Here is a 13994-nt window from a genome sequence, read left to right on the forward strand (position 1 = left end):
ACTCCTGGGTATTTATGCAAGAGAAATAAAAATTTATGAACAGACAAAGATCTGTTCTGGAATGTTTATAACAACTTTAATCATATTACTAAAATTATAAATCTACTTATAAGTAGATACACAAATTGTAGAAAAACAGAATAACAGATAAAGTATTGATACATACATCAATATGGGTAAACACCAGAAACATCATGCTAAGTGAAAGAAACAAGATGTAAAAAAACTATATATTATATGACTCCATGTATATGATATTTTGGAAAATTAAAACCTGTAGGGACAAAAATTAGATCAGTGGTCATCAGGAATGAGGGTAAAAAGTACTGACTACAATGTGGCAAGAGGGAACATTTTGGAATTATATCTATAGCCTGATTCTATTGGTTATTACATGACTACAGACCTTTGTCAAAACTCATCAAACTATACACCTGAAAGAGTGAATTTAACTCCATGTAAATCATATCTCAATAAACCTAAGCCTTAAAAAGGCATTCAAAATCAGAATATAAGCAATATAAGAAGTTCATATTTCACTGTGAGAATAACGGGAATACATATAAGAGTTTGATTTGTACTTTGGGTTACGAATACCAGCAAAGATTGTGGGTACCACAAGATATGTATAAAAATATTTTCTGGAGGGCACAAAGAATATGTTAGAAATTTAATTTTTTAAATATCTTTAATTTTTGCTAACTTATATTTCTGAACTCACTTTAAAATACTGGGCAGTTACCTAAGACACATGACTTTTAATGCAGTTATGTATCTCTTTCTATAAATTTATATACTCACTAAATATCCCTTCATTAGAAGTTAGTTAACACAGGACAAATGTCAAGAATCCAGATGACATCAGCACCTTACAGTTTGTGAAACTTATCCTCATTAGCAAAGTCTTTAACTACAGTGAAGTTCTCACATGCCACTCAACTATGTGAATGGAAGGAAAGGAAGGAGTAGAAGCCTAAGTGTCATAATCTGGATATAGAGATATGGTTAAGAATTATGTCCCCAGTGAGAAAGTAGAAGTCAAAGGAGAGATAGTGTGGCTTGAGAATAAACAAATATCGATATCTTTAGTGTATAAGGTTCATGTAAAAGAGTAGAAATTGTTCAGTTAGAACACTTGTAAAAACCATGAGGGAGCCATGAAATTAAAGCAAGGAATTATAGATACTTCATGGATATACAAAATATCGAATGACCCCTAGGGCATAGGCACAAACAAATAACTGAAACTGGTTATAAACAAAGTTAAAATCTTATTATTAATGTTCTTTGGCTGAACGTCAGCCCAGCTGAAGAGGAAGAACATCAGAAGAAAGCTTGCTAAGAATGAATATGCCAGGTAAGAAAAAGGCTAGCCAGAGAGTGAATCATGGCCAGAGACAAAAAGATTTCATAATCTCTGGCTAAATGTATGTGAACAGACAGAGAGGGAAAAAAAAAGAGAAAAAAGTACCATCACTGACCTAGATAAAGCTGCCATGTCTGGAGATTTTGTGTTCCCCAGGTAATACTAATACCTACATAGTGCCAATGGCTGAAGCTGCTAGGAAATTAAGATTCAGGATGATGGAATGGGAAATATATTAAAAGAAATAAAATAAAGGTTGATGAGAATGCCATAACTTCATCATTAGAGCATGTAGTAAACAGAGCTTTACTACAATCTTCTTTGAATTAATAAAAAAAGGGACTGGTTAAAATCATTTGTAAAAGTTCAGTAACAGTTGGAGTGTGCAGCAAGGAGTAGGTAAGAACATCAGAAAGGCAAAATAAAAGAAGTTCCAAATGAATCACTGAAGATCTGAACGTGTGTGTGATTGATTGGCACATCTGGATATAGACTAGAAATCAATCAGTGAACTCTGAATCATTTAGAAAAATCCTTAGGTCATTGGGCTGTGTCTGACTGCCCAGCTAACCACAAAAACTGTGATTTTAGAGGCCTCTATTGCCTTAGGGCTAAAAATAATTTTTTTGCATTCAGTGCTTAAACATATCCTCCTGAAAACTTGTAAGGAAGCTTGAGTAAGTGATTTTGAATGGGAGATAAGAAATAGTCACTTAAATGAGGGAGTAAGAAAATAGTCACTGAAGGAAAGGCAAAGAGAAAAGAGAATAAGCAAAAGGATTTCTTCTGTCAAAGGAGAAGGAAGGTGGACAATGAAAATGGAGAAGACATACAAAAAGATGAATATATGCCTGGCACCAAAGAAATGTTGTGGTTGGGGGAAAATATGTGAAAATTCAATGAAAGAGAAGTAATTCTATAATGTCCCACTATGTAATACTTATTATAGCTATTACATATAAGAAATGAATGAGGGTGTGTATGGTAGGAGATGGGGGGTGTTGGGGAATGTGTCAGGGAGACCATTTCTATTATTGGATATTTTGGTACGTTGGGGCCTCTTGAGGTTTATTCTAGGGTAATCCTAGCTTTTTAAAAATGATTTATTTATTTACCTTATATATATAGACAGAGCACATGGCCAGGGTGGAGTCGCAGAGGGAGAGGGAGAGAAGCACATGCCCCGCTGAGCGGAGCCTGATGCAGGGCTTGGTTTCATGACCCGGAGATCACCACCCTAAGTCAATGACCTGAGCTGAAATCAAGAGTTGGATGCTTAACCAACTGAGCCACCCAGGTGCCCCTTGCGTAATCTTAACTTTTTAAAGCTGCCAGTGCTTCCCTATCTACCCAAGGCAATCAGACATAGGTACTGGGGTTTGTGTCTCCTGGATTCAGAAAATAGCACAATGACCTCAACAAGAAGTAGTTTTCAAAGATTTCTTGAGAGTCAAGCAGTTGGCAGAGACCTGCAAGTCTTCCATAAGTAGATTTCCATTTATATAATTCCTTTCTAGAAGTTTCAGATAATTCTTTCCTAACACTAGAATATATGATTTAAAATTTAAAATGCTATGGCTCCCGAGCCAGGAAAAAAAAATTGTACTGCATATTCTCAACTTAACCATGTTTTAACACGGAATGGGAGGAGCCTTACCCAATGTCACGTGGATCGTAGAGGATCTGGTCCTGTGATCTGGCTGTCTTGATTCTCACTCCAGCTGCTTGTCCAGCAGAGCCTTCTCCCTGCTCAGTACTTCCGAGGTCACACTGCCTTTCTGGGGCTCAATGGGCATCACATTCAGATTCCCCAGGTCACGTGTATCTTTGATATTAACCTAGACTGTCCCAAAGGAGACAGGGAATCAAACCAATTCAATGGAAAAGGTGGAAAGAAACTTCCCTACCAAAACTTTAGCATGAGGGTCATTCTGAAACACAGGAAATGAGGTGAAATTTCATCTACAATGTAGATGCCATGTTTATCACCTTTTTGGTTATTATTTGAAATGCTCTCTGTGATACAGTTGTTATTTGCTTCATGTTGATATCATCTTTATTAGGAAAAGGTGAGGTGAGGACAAAAGAGTAGAGAAATAACAATTGCCTTGTGTTTTCTATAGGCTGAATTCTATGTAGTTACTTTAAAAAAATGCTTTCTTTTTGAGTTCTCCCATCAGTTCTCATGTGAGGCTTTTTCTTCTGGACATGCAGTTTTCTTCAACAACGCTATAATTATACTCTACGTGCTGTCTCATAGTCTGGTACTACAAAATACATTTCATGTCTTTGTTTGCACACTCCATAAAAATAGTTGCTTAGAGAAAATTTGGAGACTCTGGCAAGCGCCATCTTGTGACCAGTGCCAAAACTGCACTCTATTACTACCAGAACCTTCTTATGGAAGGGTGAGAACTACATGCTGCCAAGCCAGCAATTTTCTCAGGCTTCTAGAATATACCATGCTCAAATTTAGAGTTTTGTTATGCATTATGCAAAACACTGAATGCTAATGTCTTTACTTCTAATGGGTTGATAAAAATTGCATAGTTACTGAAAATTGGAAAGATGATTTATAAAAAGAAAGTATAATTCTAGAAAAATAATTAATATTATTTTTTCCTGAATATTTTTCCATAATCTTTATTTACAAATACCCATGAATGTATATAATTTCAGACCAGCTTTTCACCATGCTCAAGCACATGGTTTGAAAGTTTTTCCATATCAATAAGTATTTTCATTGATTATGAATGACTTTAAATGTAATTTCCCCCCTAATTTGTAACATTTTATCTCAAACTTTTTTCTGCTACTGTTAAAAATTGACTAAATATATATTAAGAATTATTTTTACATAAAGATAGTAAAGACTGTCTTATGCCTCCAACCACACAATCCCATTAGCAGGCAGCCTTATATTTTTTGTGATTTTGTTAGACATAGAGCATTAAGGCAGTCTTTTATCTTTAAATGACATAATATAGTGCTTGCCATTCTACAATTTCCATTTTCACCTAATACTACTTCTCAGACATTTTTTTTCAAATCACTACATGTTCATACTTCATCTGTCAGCTATATAACATTCAATTCTGTGGATGCACCATGTCACATGATATTTTTAAAACTGCTAACAGAAATAAACCAAACCCCCTGAATAGACTTAAAAGATATAGAAAAATAGTTCTTGCTGACCACAGCCATACCTGTGGTCTGAAAGAATGAGTTGCAAGGAGGACACATGCAGGGCGGTAGCCAACACAGCAACCAGGCTATGAGCTCGATCAGGTCCAGGAAAATTTCCACTATTGGCAAAAGACAAGAGGGGTATGTTTGCATGTCTGTCGTGTCTGTGAATGTTTATGTGTCTGAAACCAAACAGGTATACTGTTGCAGCGTCACTGTGCTCTTCTCATTATAAAAATAATCATGAAATAAAGCAATTCTAAAAATGCTGAATCCAAATAAAAATGTATTTTGAAATCCTCAGTAATCTGAACACTTCAGAGATGCTGACTGTTAACATGGGAGTCTAGTTCTCTTTAAGGAAAATGCATATATTTTACACAAATGTTGTCACTCAACAGCATATCTGAATCCCTCCCACATTCGTTCACATACATTTATATTTGTGTTTGTACTTGTCAATCACTTTTTATGCTTACATTTTTCTATCAGTTACTTTTTGTGTAGAATAATAAATGTTTACATCAAAACATAATACAATCTGTAACAAAAATAGAAACATGGAATGCCATGTAAAAATTAACATGAACAGCTTGCCTCACTGAAGTCTTAATTTAGAAGCTGTAATCTGATCACCCATTCTCACACTGTGGACTTCATAAAATATTGAGAGAAACTAAATTTTCATGGGATTGATTCTGTCACAGTAACAGCAATTCTCCCCAAACCGTATTTATTCCATTCCCACCTCTCCCAGGCAATAACGTCTGTTGTCGGTTTTTTTTTTTTTTTTCACCATAACACAAAAGCCCGAAGAAATTCCCAGAAAATAACTAGCTTTAAGACAGCCATTACCTTGAAGCTTCTTGTCAGCTGCAGCCTCGTGAAACGCAGCCCCTCCCCCAAGACTGGCCGGGCACAGCTCTCTTCAAGCTTCTCAGAGAATGCTCCGCCCCCTCCCTGTGATGGGGAAAGTAGGGGGCCTTTCCCTCAATTAGAGGGAGGAGAATCGCCAAGTTAACTGAAATTCACTTAAAGGGGAAAAACGTTCATTTTTAAAAGACTTGAAAGTGAAATGGCAACATGTGTCTCTTTAACTTCCATTCAAACCACAGGGGTAAGGTGATTTCCCGAAAAGACTTAGCAAATCCCTTTATCATAAAATGAAGATCCAGTTAAAAATAGCTCTTGCATATTTTTCTTGCCTTTTCTGGCACCTTATTTCTACCAGATTTTAAGACCCAGCTGGTCATTGTCCATTAAAAAGACCTGTTAGGTTCTTGTTTCTGATCGCCGTGAATGAATACATTAATTTGTGAAGAATTATATCTCTGTAATTTTATTTCTCTGGCCCTGGGACATGGTATGTCTCATTTATCCTTCAGAATGTTTTCTAGGTTTTCAAAGTACAGTCATTCCTTAGACATAAAACATCAATCAAAATCCTTAAAGAAAAGAGATCTGTATCTGAATATACTGAAATAAAAAAAATATGGAAAAAAACACACAAAAAAAACCAAAGTTGAAAACAGGATGACAAACTTCACAAAACCATTTTCAATTTCAAAAAACCCTCTAATCTAAAGTAGAGCTTCCGAATTAGTAAGAACAAACAGCAGAGTGGGAAAAAATAAGCAAAGGTATAAATAGGCAATTCACAATATTCTTTTTTTTGAAGATTTTATTTATTTGTGAGAGGGAGAGAGATGTTATGAGAGCGGAAAGGTAAAAGGGAGAGCAGGGAGCCCAATGTGGAACTTGATCCTGAGACTCCAGGATTATGATCTGGGCCAAGGCTGGTCGCTTAACCAACTGAGTCACCCAGGAGCTTGGCAATCTACAATATTCTGTGGGGATAGTTCTACCCTGCTCCTATTTACTTCCTGTGAGCAAGCTCAAGTAATTTAACTACATGTTTCTCTCTCCTTTCTGTGCAGTTGCAAGCCTCTAGCCTGTTTTGTAGATTTGTTTAAATGCGGTGTTATAAGGCTCACTTGATTCTCACAATAATCAATGCCCTGCAACTTATCTTGCCATTGTATAAGATCTGATATTTTGGCTCCCACCTGCAACTTTATTGGTTTTTTTTTTTTTTAAAGATTTTATTTATTTGTCAGAGAGAATGAGCACAGGCAGACAGAATGGCAGGCAGAGGCTGAGGGAGAAGCAGGCTCCCCGCTGAGCAAGGAGCCCGATGTGGGACTCGATCCCAGGGCGCCGGGATCATGACCTGAGCTGAAGGCAGTTGCTTAACCAACTGAGCCACCCAGGCGTCCCAACTTTATTGGTTTTATATCAATTTGTTCTGTGGAGAAAGGAAAGTGCTATTCAAGTGGGGCTTCTCAAAACCCAAACAATCAAAATAAAAATTAAAAGTAAATGATACATGAAGGATATTCACCTTCCCTAATAATCAAAGAGACGCAAATGTAAACAGCAGTGAGATTTTTCTACCTAATTTCACTTACAAAGACACGAAGAAATGATACAATGGACAGTTGACCAGAAAATGAGGAAATGGGCACTTAGGCTCTTGTGCAAGGTCATGAAGCTGGGAAGAGGGCAAAACAATTAAAGCCAAAGTCTGTCTGACTCCCAAACAAAAGGATGTGTTCTTTCTCCACCAGTATTCACTGCCTCCTGGGCTTGGAATCCCGAGTCTTTGGCTGAACCAAGGATGATGTCATTTACCTTCAGATTGTGAGGAAATTGATAAATGTAACCCCAGAGTGAGCATTGCTTAATTTCCTGTCAGTTCTGGGGAACACACTGGTGAACTACAACCACCTTCATAACTATCATACTTATCTATGAACTCTCCGTCTTTGACGTATATTCACACTTCAACACAAATTTAAACAATATTTTTCTGCACTATGTTTTTGCACTGACCGTATCTGCATGATAGCATTCACTGGGTTATGGGGTAGATGACATATCTCTTTTGTGTTGCAGGGCTTGGCAGTATCTTCCCCTGAAGATACAGCTATTCCAGAGCAGGGGCTGAAAAATCAGTCATTTCTGTAGAGAAACGCCCCAGTTCATTCCATCCTCATTTACATTTGGCAACTCCTTGTTCTTGTGCTTTTGTTGTTTGCTACTTCTAATTCAATATGAGAAAATCGTTTCTCTATCCTCTTTCACTGAGCTTTTGTGTTCACAAAACATTCCATAAAGTAAGACTTAAATTTAGATTTTTAACTTAGAGGTGCTATTTCCCAGGAAGTGTTAAAACCTACACAGTGCCAATGGATCTTTCAGGGGGTTAGTTCTCTTAACATAATGTTTTGCTAGGTTAAAAAACACAAGCAACGTATAAAATGTAAGTAAATTTGGTGAGACCCCCTACAACCTCATCCATTATCACAGTGAACAAGTAAACACAACTGCTACCTCCTGCCACTTCTGATTATTCAGGCTGGAATAACAGAGCTGCAGTATGACACAGCTCTTCCTGTAATTAGCAAACAAGAGAAAGAAAACTATCTGCACTGGGGACTCTAAAGAAAGAAGAAGCCATCATTCTTCCAGAGACACATAACAGCTGGGTCAGAATGGGTCAAAATTATTCAGCTAGCCAATCTGAATAAAGGATATCAAGGGGTCTTTGGTGAGGAGATATGGATTTCTATTGGCAGAATCCAATGTCTTTTTAAGAATTTGTCATGGAGGCATTATGACAGAGTCATGTTTTTGAAGGGTTTGAATAGGCAGGCATGCAGGCAGACAGTTGTGGGTTTGAGACCTTTATTAGTTCAGCAGAGAGAAATAGATCAAATCCTTGACAATTATGCTAAGTTGTCATCTCCCCACACTAGATAGCATAGTTAAGAAAGACGCATGAGTCACATCTATCTCTGATACTAACCTAGGTTGTCTAAATATTAAATCATATTTAATGGTACAATAAGAAAGAGTTTATTACCTGTCTAAGTGTGCAGTAAGAGACAGATGAGATAGGAAGCACCGGAAAGGGGGCAAAAGAAGTCCAATTTAACCACTGAGAAACTGGATTTACACATGCTCCATCAGTGCAGCCAGAGAGAGACAAGAAATCAATCAATAGATACACAATATGCTAGGAAAAACCTTATGTCACTGATCTGGTTTAGCTGCCTGGTTTTCTAGAAAAGCAGTGTTTTTAAAGAATCCTTAACTCTTCTTATTGGGGCTAGTAAATGGTTCTCACCTGCTATAGCTTCTTATCCTGAAACTTCACAAAAGAGCCTGAATAAAATATGTTCAATGGGTGAAAACTGAATTAGATTAAAACATGGCAGAAAAGAAAAGGGATCAGATACAAAGTTTACTTTGCTAAGAAGAAAGAATGTGGACAATGAGAATGAAGATAAGATAAAAATCAGAAGAATAAATAGCATCAGCAGAGGTGAGAGACATGGAACATGTTTTGGGAGAGAGGAACAAAAACAGAGAAGAAAGATTACGATAACAAACCTAATATCCTGTCTTTATTATTTCTATTGTATTATAAGAAGGGAATAAGTGCAGGAGAGGCTTAGCCAGTGTCAGGGACATTATTTGTGTTCCTGGACAATTTGGACCTTTTGGACTCCACTGGATTATCATGAGGGAATGTGCAGCTTTGCGTTTTCTATACTGCTAGTGCTGCTCCATCTGTCCAAAGCAAACAAAGATCTCATGGACACAGGGGGTAAGATTCAGCACCAACCTCATTAAGAGTATGACTTCAGGAGAGAGAGATTCCTGATGGCTGTTGGGAAAGAATTAAATGTGTTAAACCACTATAAGCTACTATTCAAGAGAGTATACAGATGTCTACATAAGGAGGGTCAGGAGACCTTAAGCAGTTTTTAAGATTATATTTGTAACTATGTTATCTAGTATGTGGTGATGATAACCTAGCTGTCAAGAAATGGAGAGTCAGACCATTGGCTGAAACCTCAGGTAGATGCCTGAATAGATTCTTGCACAGTTTTCTTCACAGTGGTTTAACACAAGAGATTTTTTTTTCCCCAAATGAGAAGCTCTTAATTACAGAATAGCGAACAAAATAAATTGTACTGCTAATTCACAACCTAACATAATTTTAGTATGAAATGCAGCTTTTAATGCAAAATGCTATGGATACAGCAGGAAGCAAATGCATCACATACCCTAGGTTCTCAACACATTTTCATGAAATAGTTCATGGAATGGGAGGAGCCTTACCCAATGTCACGTGGATCACAGAGGATCTGGTCCTGTGATCTGGCTGTCTTGATTCTCACTCCAGCTGCTTGTCCAGCAGAGCCTTCTCCCTGCTCAGTACTTCCGAGGTCATACTGCCTTTCTGGGGCTCAATGGGCATCACATGCAGACTCCCCAGGTCACGTGTATCTTTGATATTAACCTAGACTGTCCCAAAGGAGACAGGGAATCAAACCAATTCAATGGAAAAGGTGGAAAGAAACTTCCCTACCAAAACTTCAGCATGAGGGTCATTCTGAAACACAGGAAATGAGGTGAAATTTCATCTACTATGTAGATACCATGTTTATCACCCTTTTGGTTATTATTTGAAATGCTCTCTGTGATACAGTTGTTATTTGCTTCGTGATGAAATGAGCTCTCTCATGAAAAGTATGACCTGGGTACAGGCAAGAAGGAAAATAACAGTTGCCGTCCATCCTCTATATCTAAATCTCTGTAGTTATCTTTAAAAAAAAAAAAATTCATTCTGTTTGAATTCTTACATCAGTCTTAGTGTGGGTGCTTTTTCTGCACCTATGAAAAATTTCAGCAGAACTGCAATCACACTGTACATACTGTCTCATCACCTGCTAATGAAAAATATGTTTCATTGCTTTGTTTGTCCACTTCATAAAAATGGTTGCATGGAGAAAATTTAAGACACCGGGCAAGAGCCATCTTGTGACTAAAAACAGAACTGCAGATACCTGAGTCCTTAGTGGGGAAGGGTGGGAACTACAGTTATCCAGACAGTGGCCTTCTTAGGCTTCCATACTTTTTCATCCTCAATTTAAGAATTGTGTTAGGCAAAAATGGAATAATAATTACTCATTTTAATGTCTTTATTATAATATCTCCCATACATATTGTATCTCTTCATCTTTTAATTTTTCAAAGAAAGCAAACCTCCACAATAATGGTCAAAATATAAGGGTTTTCTCTCCATATTTCTAGATTTTTCCTACAGATATTTATAAATATGCATGGTTTTTAAACAAGAACATGCTTGATCATCTCTCCACATCGATATTTTCCCACATCACTTCTTGTGAATTACTGTTACAAGAGTTGTCTATATTTCTAAAATTTGATCTCATTTTTCTCATAATTATTCAAGCTTACTCTTTTCAAAGTAAGATTTTTTAAATGGAGAAATATGATATACAGAAGACTGAAATGTTCTCTCTCCCCAACAATACCTATATCCCCAATTAATAAGGTAGCATGCATATTTCCAGATTTTTCTGGCATATAATGTATTAATATAATAAAGGTCATTCTGCAATTTATTTTTGGAATATACCATGGACATCTTTTTTTATTATTTAGCTCATTGTATTAGCTTATTCTTTTTACAGTTGCATAGTATTCAACATTATGGATGCACTCACTATCCTATGTGATTATTCTATAATATGTTTTAAACATTAATTTTTTGAATTATTTCTCAAGAGTACATTAAAATACAAATACATACCTTCTACTTGAACCAAATACTGGACAAGAGTCTAAATATCTGAATTGTAAGAAAAGCCCAAGCAACCAGATAACCAGCCTTCTCAGATCCACCTCCAGGTAAAGACAATGGAGTGTGTGTGGTGTCTATTTAAATATCTGTAACAAAATAGATTGCTCCCTCTCAGCTCCATTATGTGTTTCCAAAAAACTCTAAAGATACGTAAAGTCCAAAGAAGAAAATACAGACCATCATTACTTCAATCACTGAGTTGTTTACTGCTTACATTTGAGTCTAATCCCTTTGGTTGTTCCCCTTATCATAGATACACTAGGATGTACCATCTGAGATTACATTTATTCACCCATATATTTGAAGATTTTTCCATGTTTATATATATTTATACATGTTGGGGAAGGTAGGTTTCTCCACCATGTTTTAAAATTCTCAGGGCACCTGGGTGGCTCAGTGGGTTAAAGCCTGTGCCTTTGGCTCAGGTCATGATTCCCAGGGTCTTAGGATCCTGCTTCCCCCTCTCTCTCTCTCTGCCTGCCTCTCTGCCTACTTGTGATCTCTGTCTGTCAAATAAATAAATAAAATCTTTTAAAAAAATTCTCTTATTTATGCTGACACAGGTACTACATGCTAAGTGAAATGTGGAAGAAAGAAGTGGAAAATTTCCTCTCTTTTTCCCCCTAGACATCTTTAACTACTAGACATACTGTTTGTTGTGTTTTCTTATATTAATATAAGCCCATTTTTCCTTAGCTTATGATTTTTCAGATATTTTTCAGATTTTAGTAAAAATAGGAACACATATTCTTCTGATAGCTAGGTAGGGATGTAGACAAGACAGCCCTCTGAACTTCCACAAAAAAGCAATTCTTCTAAGGCATTGAGTATCCACTGACAAATAACTAAACTCCTAATTTTCAGAACTATTTAAATCCCCACAGTTATACATTACTTCAGATTATTACTATATAAACTCTTTCACAACAGTAAGATTTGTTAGAAACACAATACAATCAAAGTAATATGAAAAGCCAACACCCCAACTAACTTCATTTTTCATTTGGGACTATCAAAATCTTCTTTTTTTCTAAATAAGAAAGATTTATTTCTCAACTTTTGTTTCATCATTTATCCCTTGTTACCACTGCTTTTTGTCTGAAACCTAAAATGCACTATTCAGAAGTTAGTTTTGGCCACCTCATGAAGTATTTTTTCCGCAGGTGTAATCTGATCACCACCTCCCCCACTTTCAAAATGTGGACTTTTAAAATATCTGAAGGAATACAAAATTCAGGCATTAATTCCCTTATAGAAACAACGACCCCCCCCCACGAAATGACACTCCTTTCTCTCCACTCCAAAGCAGCAGTCCCTTCTTTTCTCACCTTTACTCGAAAGTTTCCAGAAATCACCGAAAATAACTGGCTTTTACGACAGCCATTACCTCCAAGCTTCTTCTCTTCGGGGCGGAAGCCTCCAAGTCTGTATGTAATGCGGCTCCTCCTCCAAGACTGCCCAGGCACAGCTCACATCCAAGCTTCTAGAGAATGCTCCGCCCCTTCTCTGTGATGGAGAAAGCAGGAGGTCCTTCCCTCATTTAGAGGGAGGAGAATCACAAGTTAAACAGCAATACAGTTAACAGAAAGAATTGGGTCCTTTTAAAGAATTTTGAAGCATAATGGCAACATATGTCTGTTCAATTTCCATTCAAATTCTCAAGGTGGGTGATTTCCTGACAACAAAAAAGAAAAGAAATAGAAGTAGCAAATTTCTTTTTCATAAGTAAAGATGCAGTAAAATTCTCCTTGCATATTTTTTTCAGACCTTCTCTTATACTTTGTCTCTGGTAAATTTGAAACCTGCTAGTCAAACTCCACTATGAAAGAATGCTGTGTCTTGATTGGGATTGTTATGAATGAATACTTTATTTTAGGTAGAATTAATTATTTATAATTTTGAATCTGAATCTGGGACATAATATATCTATTTCTTCTTTCATTTAGGTCTAATACTTCCTTCCTTAAGTCATTTCTAAACAAAATCCTGAAACAAAATCTGGCTATACCAAAATTGAAAAAAAAAATATGTGTATCAGTAGTAAAATCACAATAACCCAAAGTAAAAAAAAAATCAACCACAAACGTAGAAATGTTTTTCAATGCATATGACTGGATAAACAAAACTATCCCTAAGCTGGTTCTTATATTTCATAAAGAACTAAATGAACACCAGGGTAGAGAAACTGGTAAAAGCCATAAGAAATTAACAATGTTCTTCCTTATCCCCAATATTCATTTTCCTGTGAAGAAAGCATAAATGGTGCAACTTGAAGGTTCTGCTTCTAGACTAAAAAGGCCTCTAGGCTGATGGATAGTTTGCTCAAATCTTGGGTTCTGTTAGTTTCATTTCACTCTCATAATGAGCAGTACTCTGCAATTCACTTTCCCCTCTGAATAAAGCTAACATTTTGGTTTCATCTGCTATTTTATTTATTTTGTTGTTGTTGCAATTTGTTCATTATTTCTAAGATGTGACAATTGTAGGTAGAGACTTATGTATCTTTAACCTCAAAATTATAATAATGCCAAAAAGAATAGGAATACATTACTGGGCAAGTAAGAAAAATTTGTTTAGCCCTAACAGAAGTGGGAGAAAATGCTGGTCAGCTTTTCCTGAGGCTCCTTTAGCATACAAGGCATTTTGATCTCTCCCAGATTAAAGTCCATTTATTTTGGTCGTATAATATCTGATATGATT

At 36.4% G+C, this 13994-nt stretch overlaps 1 protein-coding gene across 10 annotated transcripts in view; it reads right to left on the reverse strand.

Annotated features, from left to right (window-relative positions):
* Positions 1–12731, reverse strand: part of PWWP3B (PWWP domain containing 3B) — a 30903-nt gene extending 18172 nt beyond the window's left edge. The window contains exons 1-5 of one of the 10 annotated variants that reach the window (XM_047716386.1): positions 12623–12731; positions 9746–9926; positions 5411–5586; positions 4576–4674; positions 3024–3209 (exon numbers count right to left, since the gene is read on the reverse strand). The gene's annotated coding sequence lies outside the window, so the exon portion shown is untranslated. Of the gene's footprint in view, positions 1–3023; positions 3210–4575; positions 5360–5410; positions 5587–9745; positions 9932–12622 lie in introns of those variants that run through there. The other 9 variants (XM_047716388.1, XM_047716387.1, XM_047716382.1 and 6 more) reach the window with 9 other exon arrangements.
* Positions 12732–13994: the final 1263 nt, after the last annotated feature.

The sequence above is a fragment of the Lutra lutra genome, chromosome X, assembly GCF_902655055.1.
Source record: "Lutra lutra chromosome X, mLutLut1.2, whole genome shotgun sequence".
Taxonomy (NCBI): Eukaryota; Metazoa; Chordata; class Mammalia; order Carnivora; family Mustelidae; genus Lutra; species Lutra lutra.